Genomic DNA, 23,207 nt, shown 5'->3' on the forward strand with positions numbered 1-23,207 from the left:
ATTGTATTGTGGGTTATTGTGTTTCTGTGCATCCCTCCTTTGTTGTGAGTGCGGTTTGGCTGGCTATCAGTGAAACGGGATTCTGGAAGCAGACTGCAGGGAACAGATGAGTGACTTTCAAGAAGTGATTCATGGGAAAGGGTCAAAGTACATGGAAAGAGAAGAGTTATTCTTGAATGATTTTTTTTTTTTCTTTTTTCTTTTTTCTTTTTTCTTTTTTTTTTTTTTAGAGGAACGTATTTTGGGTATCAATGGCTCAGTCTCCACTTCTCTGGGTCCAAACTGTGTCCATCACATGACTGATAATGACTCCCAATCTAAATGTGGACACTCCATTCGTTTCTTATGAAATTTATGCAAAGATCCATTCTAAAACTGATTATCCAAATAATCCCGATAACTTTTGAGGGTTACCTTTTGAGTACCAATCTTTCCTGTTTGGATGAGAAACAACAAAAACAACCAAAAAATTTCAGGGCCCCAAGCTTTTTTGGAAAAAGCAGGGAGATGGGAATAAATATACAGTAAGGAAGGTATATGGGCCATAGATATGTAGAAGTTGAAGGTTTAAGTTTTTTTCTTCTTCTTTTTTTTTTTTTTTTTTTTTGTTTTTTCATTAAAAATCCTGTAAGAGAATACTTCTTATTGAAATATTGAAAATCATGAGATGCTTGCTTCCCTGTCTCTCTACTTAAGGTAACCATTGTGATAGAAAATCAAAAATGATACGTGTGACCAAATAATGTCAGCCATAATGAAGTTGACTGAGATGCAGAGTGAAAAGTTTTCCTTTATCTGTGTCTGTCTATGCTTCGTGCTTTAAAGCTGTTGGCTGTGTGCCTGAGAAGAGGGATCCAGTGTTGAAAAAATGTCTGAATGTATTAGAAGGGTTGGAGAGTGTCCAAGAGTATTCATGACCCTTTGAGCACTAAACTCTCTACAAAGAAGTGAAAGAATAGATGCTGCATTATTTTGGCAATAAATGCAGAACTACTTATGCCTGTCAGCATTTTTAGGGTCACCATGACTTCTCCTGTTCTAAACAGAGCTTAGATCTTGGTGAAACACTTTTCTTCATTCCTGTCTCATCTGGATATTTTCAGTGATTTTTAATTTTGACTTCTAATATGCATTTTGAGTTCAGGAAGACAAGCCATACTTTGGGAGGCTTTCCTGAATTTCAAAGGTACTATTCTGAACTTCAGGTTAGCTAACCTGACATATGGCTGTAGGAAAAAAAAAAAAAAAAAAGAGAGAGAGAGAGAGAGAATTTAGCCAAATAATGACCTAATTAACAAGAAAGCGGGAGACTAAATCTTATTTCACTTCTCCATAGCTTCACCTACAACCTTAGCTTTCCAACAGAGGTGGCCTATTTACAAACTAAGCCATTTTTTAGCATACTTTTCTTACTTTGCAATAGATAAAAGAAGGGCATAGGAAAAAAAAAAAAAAAAAAAAAAAAAAAAGCTTATAGACATTCAGATCAACTGAAGTATTCTGCTTTTCACTGGTAAATATCATAAGTTTCCATATCAGTGTTTGTGGTTAGTCAGACCTGCTGAAATGGCAGTTTCTTTGTGCTTTGCTTGTGTTTGATGATCAGAGCATGCTTATAACCAGAGCCGTACAAAGTCTGAAGCAGAATTTAAAAGATGTGCAGTAGTCTGGCACAATCCTTGCTGTGTTTTAAAGTCTAACTCCTGTTTGAATCAACTAAATGGTGATACATTTGTTGGCAGTTGGGACAACAGATTCTATATATGACAAAACAGAAAAGGTTTCTGTGAAAGTTCTTGCTCAAATTAATTCAGTGTGGTCTACACCAGTGAGATAAAAGCGGTTGTTTGCTTTTCCTACAAACCAACAGAGTTGTTTTATCTTCACTACAGGACTAACTCCTTTTTTACTCAATACACCATGTTTTGAGTCCCTGCACAGGAGCCATGAAAGCTGTGATAACCACAGCACCCTTTTGTCAATGCTACTGATTTATCTCTCTCCCATTCATGCTTCACAGAACATAACAGAAAGAAAGCTCTGGGGGCATCAAAAGTTTTCCTAGGATGGCATTTCACATGACGTATAGCCATTGTTTGAAAAGTGGAGGTTTACCATATGGAACTGAAAGGAAGCAAACATAAACTAGTGTAATTTGTTTGGCAGAACATCCTCTAGCAATATTTCTCTTAGCTTGTCATTTTCCAGTTTACTCCCGAAGCACAGGGAGGAACACCCTTGTGAGGAAACTGGCTTTCCTAAATTTCATTTCCCCATTCTACTCAAATCTCAAAATGTTCTGCAACCTGTCAAGTAGGCTCCAGATTAACCTCATGAATACACAGCAATTCTTCATATCACAGCAAAATTGTTATCAACAAGAAGCAGGCTAAGGCGAAGCTTCTGTTAGCCTATAAGCCTGATTCACAGGGACAGACCTATACCTCTGTAAGAACTTAATAACTAGCCATCTAGCTAAAAGCAAAGTCTGAATTAGTAAAAAAACTACATGAAATATAGAAGTTATAGCATCAGATTTCCTCAGAAAACAGCATTAATGTTGTTGCTGAGTTTAGCCAACTTTGGTCTGGCAGTTTAGGCAGGGTAAAAATATTGTGGTCTTAGGAAACCTTGACATAAACTGGAAATCAGGACTATGGTAACAGTGATCAGTCTTGTATATCTGTGTGGGAGGAATGCTGCTGAGGGAGTGCAGAGTAATATATGAAAGTTACTCAACCAAGAAAACCATCACAACAATCAGGCTCAGGCAGTGGTGCTCAGTTGTTCTCTGCTCAAACCATTCTGCACCTTTCTGAGTCCTACTGGGGAAGTATTAGGGCCATGAAGGCCTATTCCACTCCCTATTTCACCACTAAAATCTGACTGGCAAGGTAGATTTCAGTGATGAGGTGTGGTAGAGAACAAAAATCATAAGAATACAGTAAATAATATTTGCCAGGCTTTATTCTTCTGACAGTTGCAATTACAGGAGACAGCTCATGCAGAATCATGATGGTAACCCTGGATTACCCTGGGAAAAAAAAGAAAAAAAAAAAAAAAGAAAAAGATAAAAGAAAGAAGTGAATAATCTTAATCACATTTTTATTGCTAATAGCAAAGGGTGAGGTTATTAATGAATGTTGTATTACAGGACAAGAGCGTAACTGGACAACAGCAAAATCAGAGAACAGACAAGTTCATAATACATAAGGAAGCATTAGAACTTGAAAATGTGTGAAGATACATAATTTTCAAAATCGTGCTTTTTTAGACCTTCCAATTAATTTTCTTTCTTTCCTTCCTTCCTTCCTTCCTTCCTTCCTTCCTTCCTTCCTTCCTTCCTTCCTTCCTTCCTTCCTTCCTTCCTTCCTTCCTTCCTTCCTTCCTTCCTTCCTTCCTTCCTTCCTTCCAACAACTTTTAGCTTTTCTTTTTTTTTTTTTTTTTTTTTTTTTTTTACTCCCTTTCCCCTTTAGGTCCTTTACTTTCCTCCTTAGCCTTTAGTACAATGAAAACCCCACAAGTGAAAATGCAGCTATTCTCTTTTGCCTACACCACTTGATTACCCTCCTTTTATAGCCCTTGTTGCTGATTTTTCAGCACTGCATTTTAACTATGGAAAGCTGTTTTCGACTGGCATTATTGTTAATGAATTTTATTACACAGGGCTGCTTTCTAACAGTACAATCTTTAGCTATAAGCTTACTTCTCCATGATCTTAGAACAAACTGAATAGAAACATAACCATGAGGAGCAGTGGTTGATTAATTTCTGTTTCTTTCACTAGCAAAGCTTTCTTTATCTCCAGGGGTAAGCAGAGGTTGCCCCTGAACATGCTGGAAACCCACAGCATTTCAACCTCTGCCTTTTCCTCTTTCAGTAACCCTTTCATCTCTGTATCAACAAAAGTTTCTACACACACACCACCTCCCCCAATTTTTCACCACTGTTAGTATCTCTGGTGCACTCCTATATTTTTTTAATTCCAGGTAGAGAAGGAATCTGTTTTTTAGAAGATTTACAACCTTATAGCATTTCTTTTGTGATGCTCTTTAACATCTCCAGCAACTTCTGCTTACATTTTTGCTGCTTGGCAGCAATAGGCCATTTGGGGAGTTTGCAACAGATTTGAGCTACAGGCAACCAAATTTCTGAAGTTCCTGTGAGCACATATACTTGGTGGAAATGCCTGGGATGAGTGAAAAAGGAGAAAAACAAATCTTGCTATAATCAGTACAGTGTTCTTATAGTCACTCTTATAATTTATATATAGTAGGTTCTTTTGCTTCTTCTTCAGAATTAACATACTGCAGCTGGAGGGAATGTTGTTTTCCAGGGCTCACAGTTCCAGTGGTTAGAGATTATTGGTAACTCTTTTAAAATTCAATTCTCATAAAGATCTTGTACAACACAGTCTATCCTACTACCAGTGCTATTCTTCATTTCAGACACCAAAGTAACAACAATGGTCTTCTGAAGTAGGGTTGATGAAGACATTTTTAATAATTCCAAAAAGTTTTGCACCATGCTGCTGTATTAGTTCTTCCTACGCAGCAACATTAGGCAACAAAAATATCATCCTGCTGATAAGCTTGAGTTTCTAGCTATGTTTTTAGATACAAGTATGAGCTGCTAAGAGAGCTTTAGAGAACGTAAGACATGTTCTTGTCATGAATCTTGTTTTCTGCTTCCTCAGACTATGATCCCTGTGTCCTCTCATTGTCACCTTAGCTGCTAGATGAACTGCTAGCTTCACCGTTGATTGTTTGCTTAAAACATGCAATACTTATTTATTCCCTCTTCTCAGAAGCTTTTTAGTAGCTTAATTAAGAGTTATTATTTAATAAAGTTTTATCCGTGATGGTATTCCCTGTTAAAAAAAAAATAAAATAAAATTACTGCTATAGGAATATATGTTGCATTGATATTATTATTATTCCTATTTATTTTTAAAGTCACAGTTAATTGCTGACGTATTCTAGGAATGTAATGAAAATTCTGTATGCATTTCAAGCCATCAGTAGTTCATATTTGGTCAGACTAGCCATTTCAGCATTCTCTGTATAGCCCGATAATGACCGTATTTGCAAGATTGAGAACCACAGATTAATTCTATTGCAAAGGTAACAAAAAGGTTTAAAGAAGCTAAAATGGTGTCTCAGTTATCTAAATACTAAAATGTATTGGGATGGAAAGACAGGATGCATGCATAGAAGAATATTTAGTTTAAAAGTTGCCAGTTTGGGAATGACAGACTATATTCTTTCATGGAAGAATTTAAAATAATGTTACCTGTTTCAGAACTAGGACCTAATATTTCAATATTTTTTTTTTTTTCTCTTTGGTGATTTGTTGATGTCTGCCCCTCATTCTGAATAATAATACCACTGCATTTACTGGCCATTGTTTCTGTAAAAAATTTTGCTAATGCATTAGGAAAGAAAATCTAACAAATATATTACTCTTTTTAAGAATGTCCTAGTCAGGTTTTTCATTTTTTCTTCAGTTTCCATATTTTTTCTCTCATCCTTGCTTCTGTATAGCTAACCTCATCCTAAGAGCTGTGCTATGAAAGTGTTTCCTATCAAGAATTGAAAGAGAGTATTGTCTCAGTTATATATACAATTACATACAGAAGGAACTGCAAACTTACCTTTTGAAAGCTGTGAAATGCTGAAATTAAGCATTAATTAATTTTGTAGCATTGCTACTCTATGATCATATTATTCAAGATTGCATTTGTAATACAAAGAACATTTACTTTAATTTCATGGTCACATACTTTTTTGTTTTATTTTGTTTTAAATAGTTCCCATTCATCAGAGTGTCAGTGATCTCCAAACAGAGATTCACCATTAAATCTTATCCTCCCTGTTTAATACTTGGCCCATGACCTTTGCATGACACATAGATCAGATTGTTCCCTAAAGAAAAATGCATTTCATTTCTTTATAGGTTGATTGTTTTTCAGCTATTAATGAGGTGAGTTTCATAGCACACAACAAAAAGTGTTTGTGATGTTCTTGTGTTACAGACAGAGATACCAAAGCATGGACCTTTCAGGATAGGAAAGTTCCATTCAAGGGGCTTTGCAGTGTGTTAAATTTGTAAGATTCAATTGCTGGTTAGTTTTATTTCCCAAGTACTCGATATTATGTAACATTTTATGTCTCCCCATCCACTTTTGTAGAGCAGAATCACAACTCAAAGGCTTATATAATGAAGGACAGAGAAGCTGTCGCCATTGGTGATCAATGCAATCAAATGGGTTTGCCAATCATTGCTTCAGTACTGTGTGAGAAAGCAAGTCCAGTTCTCAAATATGGTGGTCAAGCACTGTTTCTGCATTCCTCTCTTATTCAGATTTCACCAGAAAACTCTAGGAAAAGTAAAGGGTTGTGCAGTCAAATAAATTCACTGCAGTGTTGTGTTTATACTGAGTAGGCTAGGTGGGGAGTACGTTCTTGTCAGTTTTGCTTCAAAATAAGAAAACAACTCGGTTACATATGAAGGTGTTTTATATCTCATGAGGCTTCTAGAGACATTAATTTACTTTCCCCTCTACACCAGTAGGAAACCAATGGCTTTTGAAACAGCTTTTTTTCCAAGTAGAGAGAAAATGGATACAACATTCAACCCATGACAACCAAGAGCTTGATGTTCACATTGCTTTTTTCTTATTGCACATTGACTTCTTCAAGAAGTCTAAGGATACTTTGGATTTATCCTCCACTACTGCCTTGCATGGATTTGGTTCACGTAATATAGAAACAGCCATGTAATGGTAAGGTGTCAGCCTGCTCATGACTGCTACTGCCCCACAACAAACTCTCTCTCCACCTCCCAGCCTTGCTCTCCCTCTCTTTCCCTGTGACCAGAAACTCCATTCTAAGTCTGAATAGTTTTTCTTGTGGAGGCCAAGAAACTCCTCACCAAGCCTTAATTTTTGTCAGTTCAGAGAATCCTGAGCAGCTCTACTAGAAAAAAGTGTTGCTTGTGATTAAGACTGACTGGTTCATTACTGAATCGACGTCCCTTTTGTATAGCTTTGGTTTAGGAGGTGTGCCTAACTACAATTGTTAATGTGAATGTGTTCAAAGCAATCCCAGCTCTATGCCTAGTGTGTAAATAAGAGTTATGCAGATAAGGTCCCAATGGTGTGTTGAATAAACATGTTAAGTTTGCCTCAAGGAAAGTGTTAATGGGATTTTTAGCAAAGAGAGGGTTAATTAGGAAATTATACAAAGGAGATACTTACAGTTTTGTTTTGAGTCTATGATCTGTTAAGCAGGCAGGAAAAGAACAGCAAAAGGAAGGACCTCTGTCATAACAGACACAATTGCTAAGGACACCCAATGTTTTTTGCAGCAATTAGGAAATCATATGTATCAGGTACTGCAAACATCAAACTGCAGGTGTTTGTTAGTGAAATGCTAACCTCCACAGCAAAGGATTTCACGCTTCTTGTTTCTTATTGCTCATTTTGGGATCAGATGAAGTGGCACATTCTAGCGGTTTCCAGGGAGACAGCGTTTTGCTCACAGACAGGCATCACATTGTGTTGCTAGCACGAGAGATGCTTTGATTACATGAGAGAGAAGATAACTTTTTTTTTTTTTTTCTTAAGTTCAGTCCTTGCCATCAGTAATGAAGTTTTCAGAGAACACCCTGAAATGTTTTATGATGCTATTTTCTTATACAGTTAATAGTATTTTCATATACACTATTCTGTGATCACTTCTTATAAATTTCCATTAGCTAGTGCTCTATTCCAGTATTCAGACTAGTGGGCCTTGTCTTAGCACATAAGCTACACGGGTTTAAGTTAAAGAATTAAAAAAAAAATTCTAGGTAGCTGTTTTTTTTTTTTTTTTTTTTTTTTTTTAATGTATATATATATTATATATATGTGTGTGTATATATATATTATATATACATATTCAAATCGGTGTCCAAATGTGTTTTGTTCCTAAATTATTTTTAACCACTATAGTGCTTTCAGCAGAATTTGCATCACTTTTAAAAAGCAGCTGTTTAAAATATCTTCTCAGCTCTGCATTGTAACCAACACTAATCTGTGTCTTGCTTTTTTTTAAAGCAAGAAATCATGCAATTCATACAACTCATAGTTATTGTTCAATTGCTATGGGGAAAGTAAATGTCCTTTCTAGCTAAGCAAATAAATAAATAAGAAAAGCAAAGGGTGCTCAGAACATAAATTTCAACAGACTACGATGGGATTTCACACATCTACCTAGCAAGTTACTGTGGATAAATAATGTGCCATGATGAATCACCCAGACTTTATTAACCTATCCTGAATTAGGCTTCTCACACTAAAATATTTCACTGCATTATTTTATTGCCTATTACTGTCACAAAATAAACTATTGACTATGGAATAATATACCAGTTTTGGACAGATTGACGGATCTAGATTACCTGAAAAAGGCATGTCTTCTTAGGGCATTGCAGCGTTAAAGCAATTCTGATGTTCATAAAAGACAGCTGCAAATCTTAGCAGGGTTAGGGCATGGAAAATAGACTGACAGCTGCACAGGCGATAGGGAAGATTTTGGTTTGTTATTAAAGAAGACTTTCAGAAACCTGCTTAGATGGCTGTTTAGCTGAGAAGTTAAGAAGGCTTCAGAAGATTTTTAAAGATGACTTTCAGAAATGCAGCTGGAACACTTTGGGACTATAATTTTTTATTTTTTTTTTTTTTTGCCTTCAATGGGCCTGGTTTGAAGATTTATTCTAAATTTTCCTGGTTTTAATTTTAATTTTAATTTATTTTTTTTTCCTGAGCTCTAAGAGAGTTGTATGGAGGCAACAAACCTTTTCATATGATATACAATGGGACTTCTTTTTTCAGTCCCTCTTTCAAACTGTCCAATATCAGTATGGGAGAAATGGTAGGCTCATGATGAGGTTTCTCTGTCTAGAATTTTTCCTGAAGATCCATACTTTGAGCATCAGTAGTCAAGCCTATGTGTGTCTCAGCTATTCTTATTATATACTGGTGTCTTCTTTAGTTTATATAGGTGGAAACATTATTCTGTAAACACTTAGGGGAAATATCTTCAGTTTCATACTTACATTTGTATCTATGTCTGATTGAACCTAACTATCAGGACAGCATAAGTAGCAGAGCCTTGGTCCTGATCACTGTAAAAACAGTTGGCCAGGGTCAGACAAAATGTCTGTTTAGCTCAGCGTCCAGCCTCTGGCACTGGACAAAAGTTAGAAGGATCCTAAAAATATAACAGCATACTTCATGTATCTCCCTTGTTCACTTGAAGTTAGGGAAATCCTGAGCCAGAAAGATCTTCTGTTAATCAAAAGTAAATGCCAAAGAACTTGTCTGTGCTGGGTAGGCAGATCCCTGTAGAAATGGCAGTGTCCATTGGAAGGTATCCAGGCACAGCTTTTATCAGGGTAGAGCCTTTAGACTGTGCTGCTGCAGTAGTCTGTAAATCTATGAATGACTGAGTAGGTATACGCATACCACTGCTTCTGTAATTCAGATAACATGAGCAAATGTACTAAGAAATTCATTATTATTATTACTTTTAATTCTTAAGACATGAAACAGTTTTTTTGTTGTTGTTGTTGTTTTGGTTGTTTGATTGTTTGTTTTAAGAAGACAATTTGCTCTGCATGTGGACCCCTGTTCAAAAAAAAGAGGAATGGTTAATTATAAGCTTTGAGCAGTCTAAGGAACTTAATCATAGAATCATTAACGTTGGAAAAGAATTCAAGATTATCTAGCCCAACTGTCCCCCTACCACCAATATCACCCATTAAACCATGTCCCTAAGCACCATGTCCAACCTTGCCTTAAACAACCCCAGGCACAGTGACTCTACTACCTCCCTGGGCAACCTGTTCCAATGCCTGACTGATCTCTCTGAGAAGAAACGTCTCCTAATTTCAACCTGAACCTCCCCTGGCATAACTCTAGTCCTATCACTAGTTATCTGTGAGAGGAAGCTGACCCCTGGCTCCCCACACCTTCCTTTCAGGGAGTTGTAGAGAGCAATGAGGCTCCTCATTCTCCAGACTAAACAACCCGAGTTCCCTCAGCCGCTCCTCACAGGACTTGCACTCCAGGCCCTTCACCAGCTTTGTGGCCCTTCTCTGGACACGTACGTTTACATGTATTAACATGAATGTTAATAATCATAGAATCATTAAGGTTGGAATAGACCTTCGAGATCATCAGGTCCAGCATTTCTTAACTTATTGTACTGAATTTACGTGACAAGGTTTTGATAGCAGGGAAGCTGCATGGCTCGTCTCAGGGAGCAGAGACCAGCAACTTCCCCATGTCAGGTCAGAGCCAGCTCCAGGCAGCTCCAAAAGGGACCTGCTGCTGGCCAGAGCTGCGCCAGGGAGTGACGCTGGTTGTGCCTCTGGGAGAGCAGATAATGGAAAGGGAAAAACTGCTGTGCAACAGTATCTGGAAAAGCAAGGAGTGAGAACCAGCCCTGCAGCCCCCAAGGTCAGTACAGAAGGAGGGCAGGAGGTGCTCCAGGCACGCAGCAGCAGTTCCCCTGTGGCCTGTGGAGAGGCCCCGGGTGGAGCAAACTGTCCCCCTGCAGCCCATGGGTCCCACATGGAGCAGATCTCCACGCTGCAGCCCATGGAGGAGCCCCCGGTGGAGCAGGTGGATGTGGCCTGGAGGAGGCTGCGGCCCATGGAGAGCCCCCGCAGGAGCAGGCCCCGGGCCGGAGCTGCATCCTGTGGAGAGGAACCCATGCAGGAGCAGGGGTCTGGGGGGAGCTGCCGCTCACCCGTGGGGGACCCATATTGGAGCAGTTTGTTCCTGAGGATGGACCCCGTGGTAAGGAGCCCTGTGGGAGCAGTTACTAAAGAGCTGCTGCCTTTGGCTCAGTTCAGGGAGGATGGCATACCATGGGACGGACCCCACATGGAGCAGGGGAAGACAGTGACTGCGAATCGTTAGGGACTGACCGCATCCCCTGTTCCTCATTCCCCTGCATTTCTCGGGGGTGGAGAGGGAAGGAAGGTGTTTTAGTTTACTCTAGTTTCTCACTGCTCTAGTCTGCTAGTAATGGGCAATAAATTATGTTAATCTCCTTATGCTGAGTCTGTTTTGCCCATGATAATTGTTGAGTGATCCTCCTGTCCTTATCTCAACCCTTGAGCCCTTGAACCCTTGATTTTCTCCCCCTTTCCCTTTGAGGAGGGGGAATAAGAGAGCAGGTGTGGTGTAGTTCAGCTACCCAGCTGGGTAGAACCACCACACCTATGCTAATAAGAATTTTATATTTATTGAAGGTATAAAATGTGTTTATTAAAAGTTGTTTCCAGCACACGATGACTCTTGTAAGATTCCCATCATGTTTATTACTAAAGAAAATTAGTTTTACTGCTAATCTGTTTTTCCATATTAGCTCATAAGCTTAAGTAAAATGGCAAATAATTGACTTTTTGAGTATTTTACAAAAATACCGGGGCAACTTGCAAAGCAAGCAATAAACAATAAAAAGTAATGTAAACTGAACCTTTCTGATCTAAAAAATGCAAGATGATCACATCTAGCAAAGCAGCAGTCATTTCATTAACGGCCTGACTCACTGACCAGTCTTGAAAAGTTATGGCTTTGCTTCAAGGCAGATCAAGAAATAATCCTCCATCACTGGAGAGGTGATGCAAAAGTCTGATGGATACTTTGCCATCAATTTGTCTGGGAGCAAACAGGCCATAGATGGGGAAACCTTTTTACCACAGAAGTGAAAACAAGTTGAAGTTAGCAGGACTAGCTATAGACTCTCAGAACTGCAGCTCATGATGGTTAAACACGGTTAATCAGTTGTTGACTGCTGAGTTTCTGAGGTTCCAGTTGCACTGCAGGAACAACTATCACAGAACAACAGATATTGCAAGATAATTTCACTAACACAGACTGTTTCATATAATTCTTATAGGACTTGAAAAGAAATCAAGATACCTTTATAACACCATGCTTAAAAATATGAGCAATATAATGTTATTTCTGACAATGGTTTGTGGAATTTATATAAATATGTATATTTCTCAAATATCATTGTTAGTGTTTCTGAAAGTGGACTGAATCTCATTATTGGAACAATTTTCATGCTAACATAACATGAATACAGTCAGCACAAAACTTAGAAATACAGTAAACACACACTGCCATAAAGCATTCTGTTTATTTTTTTTCCGTATTATTACTGTAAGAAGGTCTGAGCTTGCAATGTTTCCAAATGCCAGACCGTATTTAACTCTATTGGCCACTATTCAGCAAGACACATAAACACGTACTTTAAAAAATGTTCTGTAAACAACAGTAGGGACTTTCTCAAGGATCCTGAAATATAAAATATTTCAATATATATTGAATAGCCCACCCTAAAATGGGAATTCCATCCGCACTCAGCAATACAGGGGATTGTAAGCACAGGTAATACCTTATTGCTGAAAGTCTGGGGGGAAAGAAAAAGGGGAGGGGAGGGGAGGGGAGATGCAGAAATTCTAACTGTTAGAACCTGAAAAAAAGTTCATAAATTTACAAATACACCTAGCAAAACTCCGTTTTATCATTGTTCATAAATTCTTCAAGCATACTTTTATGAGTGCAGCTAAGTTGGTTCTACAGTTAAGAAATGCAACGATTTTGCTTTTACAAGGGAATAATTTGAACAGAAATTGAAGAAACTGGTGTCAAAGTTCCAAACAAAAATTTACTGTGGAAGATGTTTTCAGTGATCCTGACAAAACAAAAGAAAAGAAAAGAAACAAAAGAATGAGGAAATTGAGGGGAGACCTCATCACAGTCTACAACTTCCTCACGAGGGACAGTAGAGGGGCAGGTGTTGATTTCTTCTCTCTGGTGACCAGTGATAGGACATGAGGCAACAGCCAACCCGTGAAAGGGGAGGCTCAGACTGGGTATCAGGAAAAGGTTTTTCACCAAGAGGGTGGTTAAGCACTGGAACAGGCTCCCCAGGGCAGTGGGCACATCACTGAGTCTGCCAGAGTTCAAGAAGCATTTGGACAATGCCCTCAGACACATGGTGTGATTTTTTGGGTGGTCCTCTGGGGACCCATGAGTTGGACTCGATGATCCTTGTGGGTCCCTTCCAACTTGGATACTCTATGATTCTCTGAATCTATGAAATTAATACCATTAAGTGCTGCTTCAATGAAACTGGAACAGTGCTTCAGGAAGTCCAGTCCAGCTGGCTACTGGAAATATAGCTGGTTCTCCAAACGTTTGTTAATCTTATATCTTAGTCCTGCTCACCATCACCAACCATGGCAGGTGCTTCCTCTTGCATTCATTCCTTCTCATCATGGTCAATTGGCACGGTGCAGGGCTGTGTAGTGCTGGGGCCTGTCATGGCAGGAGGGGAGAAGGGGACTTGCAAAAGCAGCATTTTTCAACCATGAAGTAGTGTTTTCCAGCAGAGAAGGACTCTGTTGGAAAAATTCACATCCTGAATTACTAAGGGTGATGAATTCAAACCTGTTAAAGAGTGGTACCTTGCAGATTTACGTTCTTCAGCATGAAGATCAATTTATCAAATGGAAGGAAAAAGATCTTGTCAAAAACACCAAAGATATATTTTTATTTTGAGATGAGTCAAGACAATAGTTTGATAAAAATAGTTTTTGCTTTTATGGGATCTGAAAGAACATAGAAATATAAATACTTTAATTAATTGAAATGATGAAGACTTTCTGAAAATACTTGGACTGCTAGTATTTTGAAGATGGGGAGATAGAATGGTCACATATTTAGGTATTAGCTTTAAGGTATGTGTTTGTATTAACTTAATATGGTTATGTGCTTGATTTGCCTGATGATTAAGCCCATGCTTAAATGCCTTTGCTGAATTGAGCCATGAAAGAGAATGTTTGAAGGAAGACAAGGGATGTGGCATGTTTGAAGAGGAAAATCAAATCACTTTCAGAACTTAGCAATGTCATATAAATCCTCATCTCAACACCAGTGGAAAAAAAAAAAATTAAAAATATATGTTGCAAAGCTTTGCAGAAAATAAGAAAATGAGGTTCTGCTTTGAAAAATTCACCCTAGTACTTATGCACATGATAATCAGAAATACAGATTATCAGAGTAGAAGGATTTAAAGGGACACTATCAACTTGAAATATATTCATTTATTAAAAAAAAAAAAGTTAAAAGCAGTGTCAGATAAAATTTCTACTCTATGATTGCTCTGAAAATTCTTGGGGCTTTACAGTCACGATTTTCTTTCTGCTGTTGCAGTGAGAAAGAATCACAGAAACATGGAGAATAATGAAACTGAAGATACACAGAATGCATACAAATGCAGAAGTAAACAAACTAGAAAGAACCAGAAATAGTTTTTCATTTTTTTTCTGTTATTTGTAGTTACAGCAAGCCTTGGAGTTATACCAAGCAATAAAAAGCACATTATTTTCAGGGAACAGAGTGACTTTTAAGTACTGTTGCTTAAAGGCAAAGTCATTGATCCTCAATTAAATAAAAAATAATTTACTTTTCCTTTTCAGTAAAGGTTGTCCAGCAGCTTTAGATTTATTTATTTATTTATTTATTTATTTATTTATTTATTTATTTATTTTTAATCAGAATCCAAAAATTAGTTCAGACTTGGAAACTGAAAGTCTTCTTGGCACCAAGAAAATACTGTTCCCAAGTGAGAACAGGATCATCTAATTTTGGTACCCGCATCTGATATTATGTTTATCTTCAGTAGGAGTGTTAAAGACTACTTAAAAATCTTGCCACAGGATGTCGCCAGTTAAGCTAGTTGTAAAGTCACCCAGAAATGGAAGTCACAGGTGGTCAAACATGATGCTAATCATATGTTTATGCCCCATGCCCGTATGGCAACCTTTGTGTGATCACTTTCCAGGCACAGATGCCTACACTTTCTCAGTCTACTTCAGCTATACTCAAACCAAGCTAACCTTTGTTGTAGAGAAACAGGGCAATAAAGAGAAGTGAGAAAATGAAATTAGATATAGATTTTTTTCCTCAAATATCAAAACGTTTTTAATAACAAAATATATTGGTGCACACAGAACTAGGTGACCTGTTGTGTGAGAGATTGGATCTTAGGTTTGATGAGAATCGTGATTACTATCTTTTTCCCTTGTGTGTAGAAAAAGAAAACTGAAGACCTCATTAATTAACAAAATCAGTATCTGCACCTGTATTTTGACACATTTTTAGCCAAAGAACTGGTCTGTGTTGTTGTTGGGAGAACTCTCAAGTTAACAAAGTTTCTGTTTTTCTGCAGCAGTATAATTAAGTACAATTACTTATCAGGTGTCTTGAGGCTATGCATTATATCCTTTAGATGCTTCCCAAGCCAGTTACAGTAAACAAGACGAAAAAAGGAGGGGGGGGGGGGTGGAGGAAGGGGGAAAGTAAACATCTGAAGAAGAATTTAAATATGGATAAAAATGAAGTGTTTAGAGAATAAAATACTGACTTCAGAGAAAGCATAGAATAAAGTTATTGAAATAAGAAATGAATTGGTATCTTAAGAATCACAGAAAATAATGAGAGAGAGTTCCCTGGTCCTAGCATTTGTGTCTTGATTCTAGGAAGAGTATTTTAATGCCTCTCCTCCCCTGCCTGCTCTACCTGGGATTGGAGGGGACATTAATAGGATGTTTTCTCAAAGTATCTTCTAATTTAACCAAATCATGAAAATGTATTGATATATTGAAATGCTCCTCAGTTTCCAGCTGCAGAAGTGGAATTCAGCTGCGTTCTTTTTCCTTGTCTATCTTTTTTCCCCACAAGCCTTAGAAAGATTTGGGCAAGAGATGTGACTCAGCTGGAAATCTTAACAGAGAGTGTGTTGGAAAAAAGATGGGTGGCACTATATTGAAAAGCGTTATGGCAGGATCAGTGAGTTCTTTCCCAATTTGCCTTTTGGTCTCACATTGCCCTTGCTCATAGCAGTGCCTGTTGGAGTAATTGATTTTTCAGTTCACTGACTGAAAAAAATCCCGTTCACATTGACCCAAAATGATTTCCTTGGGAAGGAGGTTTCTCACCCTCTTAAATAAAAAATAAAATAAAATATTTAATCAGGATTAATTTGAGAAATGTATATATATATGTATACTTTAACTAAAGGTAAATATCCGGACAAATGTATATCAGAAGCAAAAGCTATTTTGTTTTGAAAATGGCAGACAAAATGGCTTGACCTTTAACAATTTTTTTTTTTTTCCTCACTGAAATATGTAATGTCTTCAAAAGAAATCTCAAATAGTTTTGATGGTTTTAAAGCTTCCTGTTAATGGAGAACTGCAACATTTGCCACTGCTCTTTATTCAACATTTCTCTGAGGCTGTACACAATCTTGCAACTTTTGTTTTTAGAGGGAACAAGGCTGGGGGCTAAACCTGTCCTTGGTGGTGTGTTTCCAAGGTTTTTTTTTTTGTCCACACTTTTCATTTGCATTTTGAACTCTGGGAATTGCTAGTAGGGCAACTGGGTTCAAACTCAGAGTGGATCAGGACCATATTCCCTCCTCAAAGTGGAGGTACCACAGCTGCATTTATGAGTCTCCAAAACATAGAGAATGCATTTAAATGAGATGACCAAGATTTAGAAAGAATTATCATTGGGTCAGCGTTTATTTCTTATTTGAACTAAGATAAAATATTTCCATTTCTTGCCTCAGATCCAGATGGTAAAACTGTCGTGTCTCCTGTGTGCCTGTAAATTGTGACATCTCACTGGTACTGATTGGCTAGAAAGGTTTTAAATGGCCTTGTACTAAAATAGCCTTTACGTATGTATGTGTAACTGATAAAATCAATACTGGAGAGTGTAAACAAAATAAGGGCTACCACGCAATTTGGTGTAAATATATAGCAACCAAAATAATGTGAGCAAGTCACCCTGTGAATAGCTGCTCGACATACTGCAGCAATGCAGCATATTTGCATATCAAAGACAGGAGCTGATGAGGACAGGCACACTGGGATGGAAGGTCAAACATCCAGGCCACAAGAAACTGTTTTCTTGACCATGACGTTTGATTGAATTTATGGTATTTTGAAGATACTAGTCTCTTTTAATAATGTTAGACTTTTTCATGTCTGTTTTTATTTCATGAAACAGCTTAATATTTATTATTTTATTTTATTTTATTTTATTTTATTTTATTTTATTTTATTTTATTTTATTTTATTTTATTTTATTTTATTTTATTTTATTTTATATTTTAAAAATTCTTGGGTCTGTTTTATGTTTTAAAACAGTTTGTTCTCTCCTAAACTGTTATAGGTGTGATCCATAGCAGCCGATTTCATTTGGAAAGAGCACTGGAGAGCTCAAGCAATATATCATGCCTCCTTCCATTGTCTTCCTGTAGAATATTACCATAAATCTTTGATAGTCAAAACTCTATGTGTATATATTTTAATACAGAAGAATGGGTATTTCTCCATTCTAAAATTTTAGTCAATAATTGTATTTTTCATACAATAAATTTATTTGCTGTTTATTTATTTTTTTTCCTTTTAGGTACTATTTATGACAGGATTTAACATGATGGCTTATTTGTTTCTCTGAAATTCTTATTCTTATTTTTACAGTGGAAGTGACACATAGCTTACTAACACTGAAGAAAGGACTGGACACTGATTCATCAGATTGGCTTTACACCTCAGCTGAGCAGGCTGCCAAAAAGTCCTCTTCTGCTTAATGGCAAGAGAAGCGATTTTAGGAAAGGTTTATGTTGACGTACTTGAGACATCTAGTTTGGGTGAGTTGATTCCACTGTCAATGAAGTGACTAACTTTCATGTAGGTATCTACTTAATTGGAGGATCCGGGTGCAGGAGGTCAGAAGGCCCCCCCGGTCTGTGTTTTCTCCAGGCTAGTGAAGCCTTTAGTACTGCATTTGCTGAGAAAGTCAGTGGATGTAGAGGATAGCAGTCAGATAAATTTTCCTGCCCACTGACAAGACAATAAACTGTTTCTTTAACCAGCTGTGCTTTAAGGTTAGTGCTCTGCACACAACAGGCAGAAATCTTTTTGCAGAGTTGTGGGGCTGTTTGTTTCTTTCCTCTCCCTGTCCTCCAACTCCAGTGCTAGGCTTCAGCTGGACTGGGAGTTGAAAAAGAAAAATTTGTCTCTCCCTACTGTTAATGAAGAAAGCGTGGGAATGTTTATGTGTTGCCAGGTCTTGAATTTACAGAGAAAAACATTAGGTGAAGTTTAGCTTTATAAAATGTGCATAGATCACCCTGTTTTATAACATGGACTTTTTCAAAATGATTGAAGTAGGCTATTCTGGTAATGACAATTCAGACTCGTCCCTTCTGGGAATATAATTTACAGTAAGCTCATTGCTTTGACTAATTTATTTTTAATCTTTATGGGCATTAAAAAGTAGAATTACCTTGATAATAAACAGGATCCTTGAATAATACACACATTCAGACTGACTAAGGGCCTAGTTTTGACTTAATCTTTAATTCAGCAGCAGTCTGCTTTTCACAGTAACATTATCAATTACAAAAATGATCTATATAAAACCGAATAGGGAAGCTATCAAAGCAGTGTCACATACTTATGGTGAAGATAGCAGACAAATCAGTATATACCCTGGAGAAAGTGAAAATCTCTTGTTTTGTTGACTTTTGTGTCCAAGAAATTCTTGGCTCTTGCTTTCTATCCATTTTAGGTTTCTGTAAGGCAGCTTCCACCATAATGTCTAAATGAAATGAAAAGTATTAAAGAAAGCACAGAACGATAACATACATATATTATATATACATATATATTATTCAGACAAATGGGCAGGACATTTGGGTTCAATTACCAGCTTTGTCCTTGTCTTCCTGTGTGATCCTGGGCAAGTCCGTTTCTTTGTATCACTGTTACCCATATGCAGACTGTGCTTATGATATTTCTTTTATCCTGCTCGTCACTGTTTTTGACTGGAATGAAGTTGTTTTGGGATGGGGCCAATTTTCCCCTGTGAGTCCAGAAGAGAGTTCAGTCTCAAATGTACTCATCCTCTGTTAACTGAGGGTAATTTATCTGTAGTCATTAATTTCTTGAATACCTGTGTATCAGGATACCTGTAAATTAGTCACTGGGAAATATAACACAGCTTTTCATAAGGTTAGAGATTCTCCTAAAAGCCTTTTTTTAATGACCACTCATGGATAAGAAGCATGATGACTAATGTCATCATGATGCTTCTGCATTTTCATATTTATATGTTCATATACACATAAATATACGTACACATGAAAGTAAAAGCTTTTTCCTGAACAGGTACTTGAATGTAAAAGCTCTGTCTGAGATGAGGAGGGGGAAAAAAAATTGAATTACAATGGCTTGGATAAGCTGGTAAATAAGTTTTAATGGAAAAGTTGATGAATTACTCTTACTTTAACCTGAATTAATATGTTTTTAGGGAGCCTACTAGGGCCAGGGTGAATGAAAGTTATTCTGAACTCTGAACAAACAAAATAGTAGCTCTTTTACTTGTCCTTTTTCCCTTGTCCTCAAATGCACCTATTTCTGCCTGTATCAAATGATAGGAAATGATAGATGTGCCTGCAAAAGATCAGAACAACTGAAAGAGGCAGAAAGACAGTCTGCAGGCTGGTGAGGTAAAGTCACCTGTAATTGCTGCATTCCCCTTTGGGCAGCCTTTGCCACTCCTCTATAAAATGGCTTCAGCCACATAATACATGTATCAGGCAAGTTCATTGTTGTTCCTTGTGTCATTCCTATGTGTTCCTAGAAGTACTGGTCTTCGCTCACCTTGAAAAATGTTATTACTGGGGGCAGAACATGATGGTTTGGAGAAGGGGGATGTGAATTGCCCTGCAGGTGCAGGCAGTGGGGTGGCAGTACAATTTCTTCCCTTGACAGCAACTGAAGAAGGAGCTCCAATAAGGTCTGTAATCTGCTGTCAAGCATTTTTTGTGGAACAAGAGTGACTGTGAAACATGCACTGATTCTGTGTCTGCTTCCACAGTAATACAAAAGGCACTGGAGCTGACACTCTAGTGTACTGCATGAAAGCACTACAGCCAGAGATAAAATTAAGACCAGACCTTTAGAAATTGCCCATTTGACAGAACAGATTCACCATAGCACATGGCTGTCGAAGAAGGTCTTCTCTTACATTCTACAGTCCAGAAAGCAGCATGTTATGGGAATACACAATGCTTATGTGCCAGCATATTTGCTTCCCTTGATTCATCCTGGATTTGCCCTGTGAAACTTCTCCACCCTGTGCCCCAACCCTGGAAGATCAGACTGTAGAAGCACACATCTGTCAACTGTGGAGGCTGTCACCTTCATGGTCAGTACCGCAGGGTGCCAGACAGACATGAATAGTACGCAGCAGGGCCAGCACAAAGAGGAGATATTGATGCTTTCCAGTTTCTGAGTCCCACAGGACTCTGAGCTCAAAATGAGCCAGAAACCACTGCCTCCTGGAGAGGCTGAGCACAGCTGACAAATGGCATTTTGCCTGCTTTAAAGGTAGCATCTCTTGGCTTTTGTTCAGTTTACACTTATGTGCTTAACTTCTAACCTGGAAAGTAAAATATCATTTGACATACTGCCTTTGAAAGACTCCAGGCACCAAGTCTACTTGGTAATTGCTGGAGCAGCAAGGAAAGAAGCCATCTTTCAGGTCTGTAATAGCAGCTTTTTCTCAAAGGAAGGAAGGGAAGAACCCTTCCTTTACTGCTGGTAGGTAGCATGATTCTCCAGAGGGATGACAGGATCATTCATATAGTCCTGACCTCTCAGCCTTCCTTCCAACACAAGATCACTGAAGATGATAAGGGTTTGTATATTCTAATGTCTTGGGAAAATAGTGGAAGAAGTGTTAGGAAGGGAGAGGAGAGCTTCTGTTCTAACTGGCAGGACTCTGTGTGACTATGTTGGCTGACAGCTGTTGAACAAAATTGATTAAAATAAATGACATTACAATTTGCCACCAAGCAAAGCCAAGTATTAACCCTTAACTAAGCTAATTTAGCTAAGACAGTTTAGAGGCTATTTTTTTTTTTTTTTTTTTTAAGAAATAAATAAAGGGTTTAATAAAGAAGTTGAATGTGTTGTATCAGATGAGCTATTTGATAAGGCTGCCAACCGTGAACTTTACACAAAAGCAGTTCACTGTGTCCTTTTTTAAGTCTTGGAAGAGTGAACTCCACTCCACTGTTTTTCATGCTTGGATCTAGAATCTTTGTCCTCTGCAAATATTAGACAAATTTCTCAAGTGTCTGTCATTCTTCACCAAGAGCCCAGGCTCCCTAATGTGATAACTTGAACACCAAAAGGACCTCATGTAAATTCTATTAAAATTCAATCAAGGAAAATAAACTGCAGACATCTGCTCTTCACTTTGGTACTGTTTAGGTGTTTTCCCTTGGTCTGCATAAGACTGCTTACATAGCTTGAATAAATGCCAGCCCAACATTTCAGGATCTAATCGACTAAATAACCATGTGAACAATGGCAGTGAGAAGATAAATGAGAAGGTGAAGGTATCACAGGATATGGATTATCTGGCTACTGTTCCTCACTCAAAAATTGCTGATTAGTGATCTCTTTTAAAATCTGATTAGAAAGGAACATTGTTTTCATTCAGTTAAGTAGGGGCCGGTCACCTTTTATGCTTCAAAATATATGAGACAGCATTTATAGGAGTGTGACTATCCTGGGTATAAAAAAAATAAATAAAAAATTGGAAAAATAAGACCTAGACCATCCTTTAAGCAAGGAATGCATTCTCCTTTTCTCTCCATTAGTCCTGAAACTCCTTGAATTATAGTAGTAGGTCAAATTCCTCCATGGTGAAACTTTATTGGTCTTGACAGACTTTACACTAGGGATTTGTCTGTTGCAGTATAAAATATCCACCTTCTCATGCACAAACACACAAGATACAATGCTGAAAGGTTTTAGTATGCAATGCTAAAGACATGATAGCAAAGGATCCACTATATGATTTTTCACTGCTAGAGAGGAAATGCCAGTCCCCTGTAGGGCAGCAGAGGGGCAGTGGCAGTATGCCATGCACTCTCACTCTTCTAGAAATTGGCCTCTTTAATACCCAAAGCACCTGGAGCTGACAGCCCACCCTCGCTGGTGCTTAGGTCCAACATTTGGAATTGTAGTCTTGCTTGGCTACTGCTGCACACTGGTGATATCTAAAGGGGACACTGGGACAGTAAAGCTCTCTAGATGCCTAAAGGTCTGAGCTAGGTTCACAGATTGACTAGCTTCCCTCTGTGATGGATTTGTAAGCATGCTCTGCTGCTGTTGTACTGGGCTTCACATGAGGCATCTCTGGAAGTGCTGACAAGTGCTGTCTCTCCCTCTCATTCCTGTTTTAATCATTCACCTCCTAATTATAACTCAGACTTGATGGCGACGATGGGGAAGATTTCACTTCCCTCATCTTTCTGAAATGATTTGAACCTGGGATTAACTACTGTGGGGAGAGTGAGGATGTTCTCATTCCCTCTGTTAAAGCTTCTGTTTTATGTGGAATAAATAAATGTGCATCAGGCCAGATAATAAACATGATACAGGAGTACTTGGGGCACCTGGGTTACTGTTCCCACTAGTCTATTTATATTCAATAAATCCCATGGAAAGATGGGATTTGAGACATACTTCTGCTTTAATGTTGCCTCTCAGCTGACTGCTATTTTTTATTCCTTAGGCTGTAGCTGCAAGGACTGGAAAATATGGTTTTAGAAAATGCAACATAGGGTTTAAAATGTCACAGCCGTATTGTGCAACACTGAACTGGTGCAAAGTTACTGTGACTGTTTCAGTTTACTCAAGAGATTTTTTTCTAGCAGACACTTTTGCACTAGATTTTATGCCAGGCCAGGTATTAACCTGACTGCTCACTTCTAATGCCATTCTCAGTCAGGCATATTCTGTCCTTCAGAATCACACAGCTCTGCCTGCCTACCCAATCTGGGTCAGAGCTGTGTGTCTGGGAAATAAATCCCAGGAACTCCAGATCTGAGAGTGGTCAGTGCAGAACTGTGGCCCCACACTCCCTACAGGCAGGTTAATTGCCTTCATATATGAGCCTGGATGTGGTCTGCTCTACCCTTTTGCAGTCCTAGCCTTCAGCAAATACTGAAGCTTGTGCAGGTTGTTTCTACTGGGAGAAAAT

The 23,207-nt window shown here is 38.1% G+C and overlaps 1 long non-coding RNA gene across 1 annotated transcript in view; it reads left to right on the forward strand.

The window, feature by feature from the left end:
* The first annotated feature begins 10,303 nt into the window (after positions 1–10,303).
* LOC311431702 overlaps positions 10,304–23,207 on the forward strand; it is a 163,150-nt gene continuing 150,246 nt past the window's right edge. Inside the window, exons 1-2 of the long non-coding RNA XR_014689584.1 lie at positions 10,304–10,505; positions 17,624–17,793. This is a non-coding gene — a long non-coding RNA (uncharacterized lncRNA). The remainder of the gene's footprint in view (positions 10,506–17,623; positions 17,794–23,207) is intronic.

Source organism: Aythya ferina (genome assembly GCF_964211825.1).
Source record: "Aythya ferina genome assembly, chromosome: 2".
Taxonomy (NCBI): Eukaryota; Metazoa; Chordata; class Aves; order Anseriformes; family Anatidae; genus Aythya; species Aythya ferina.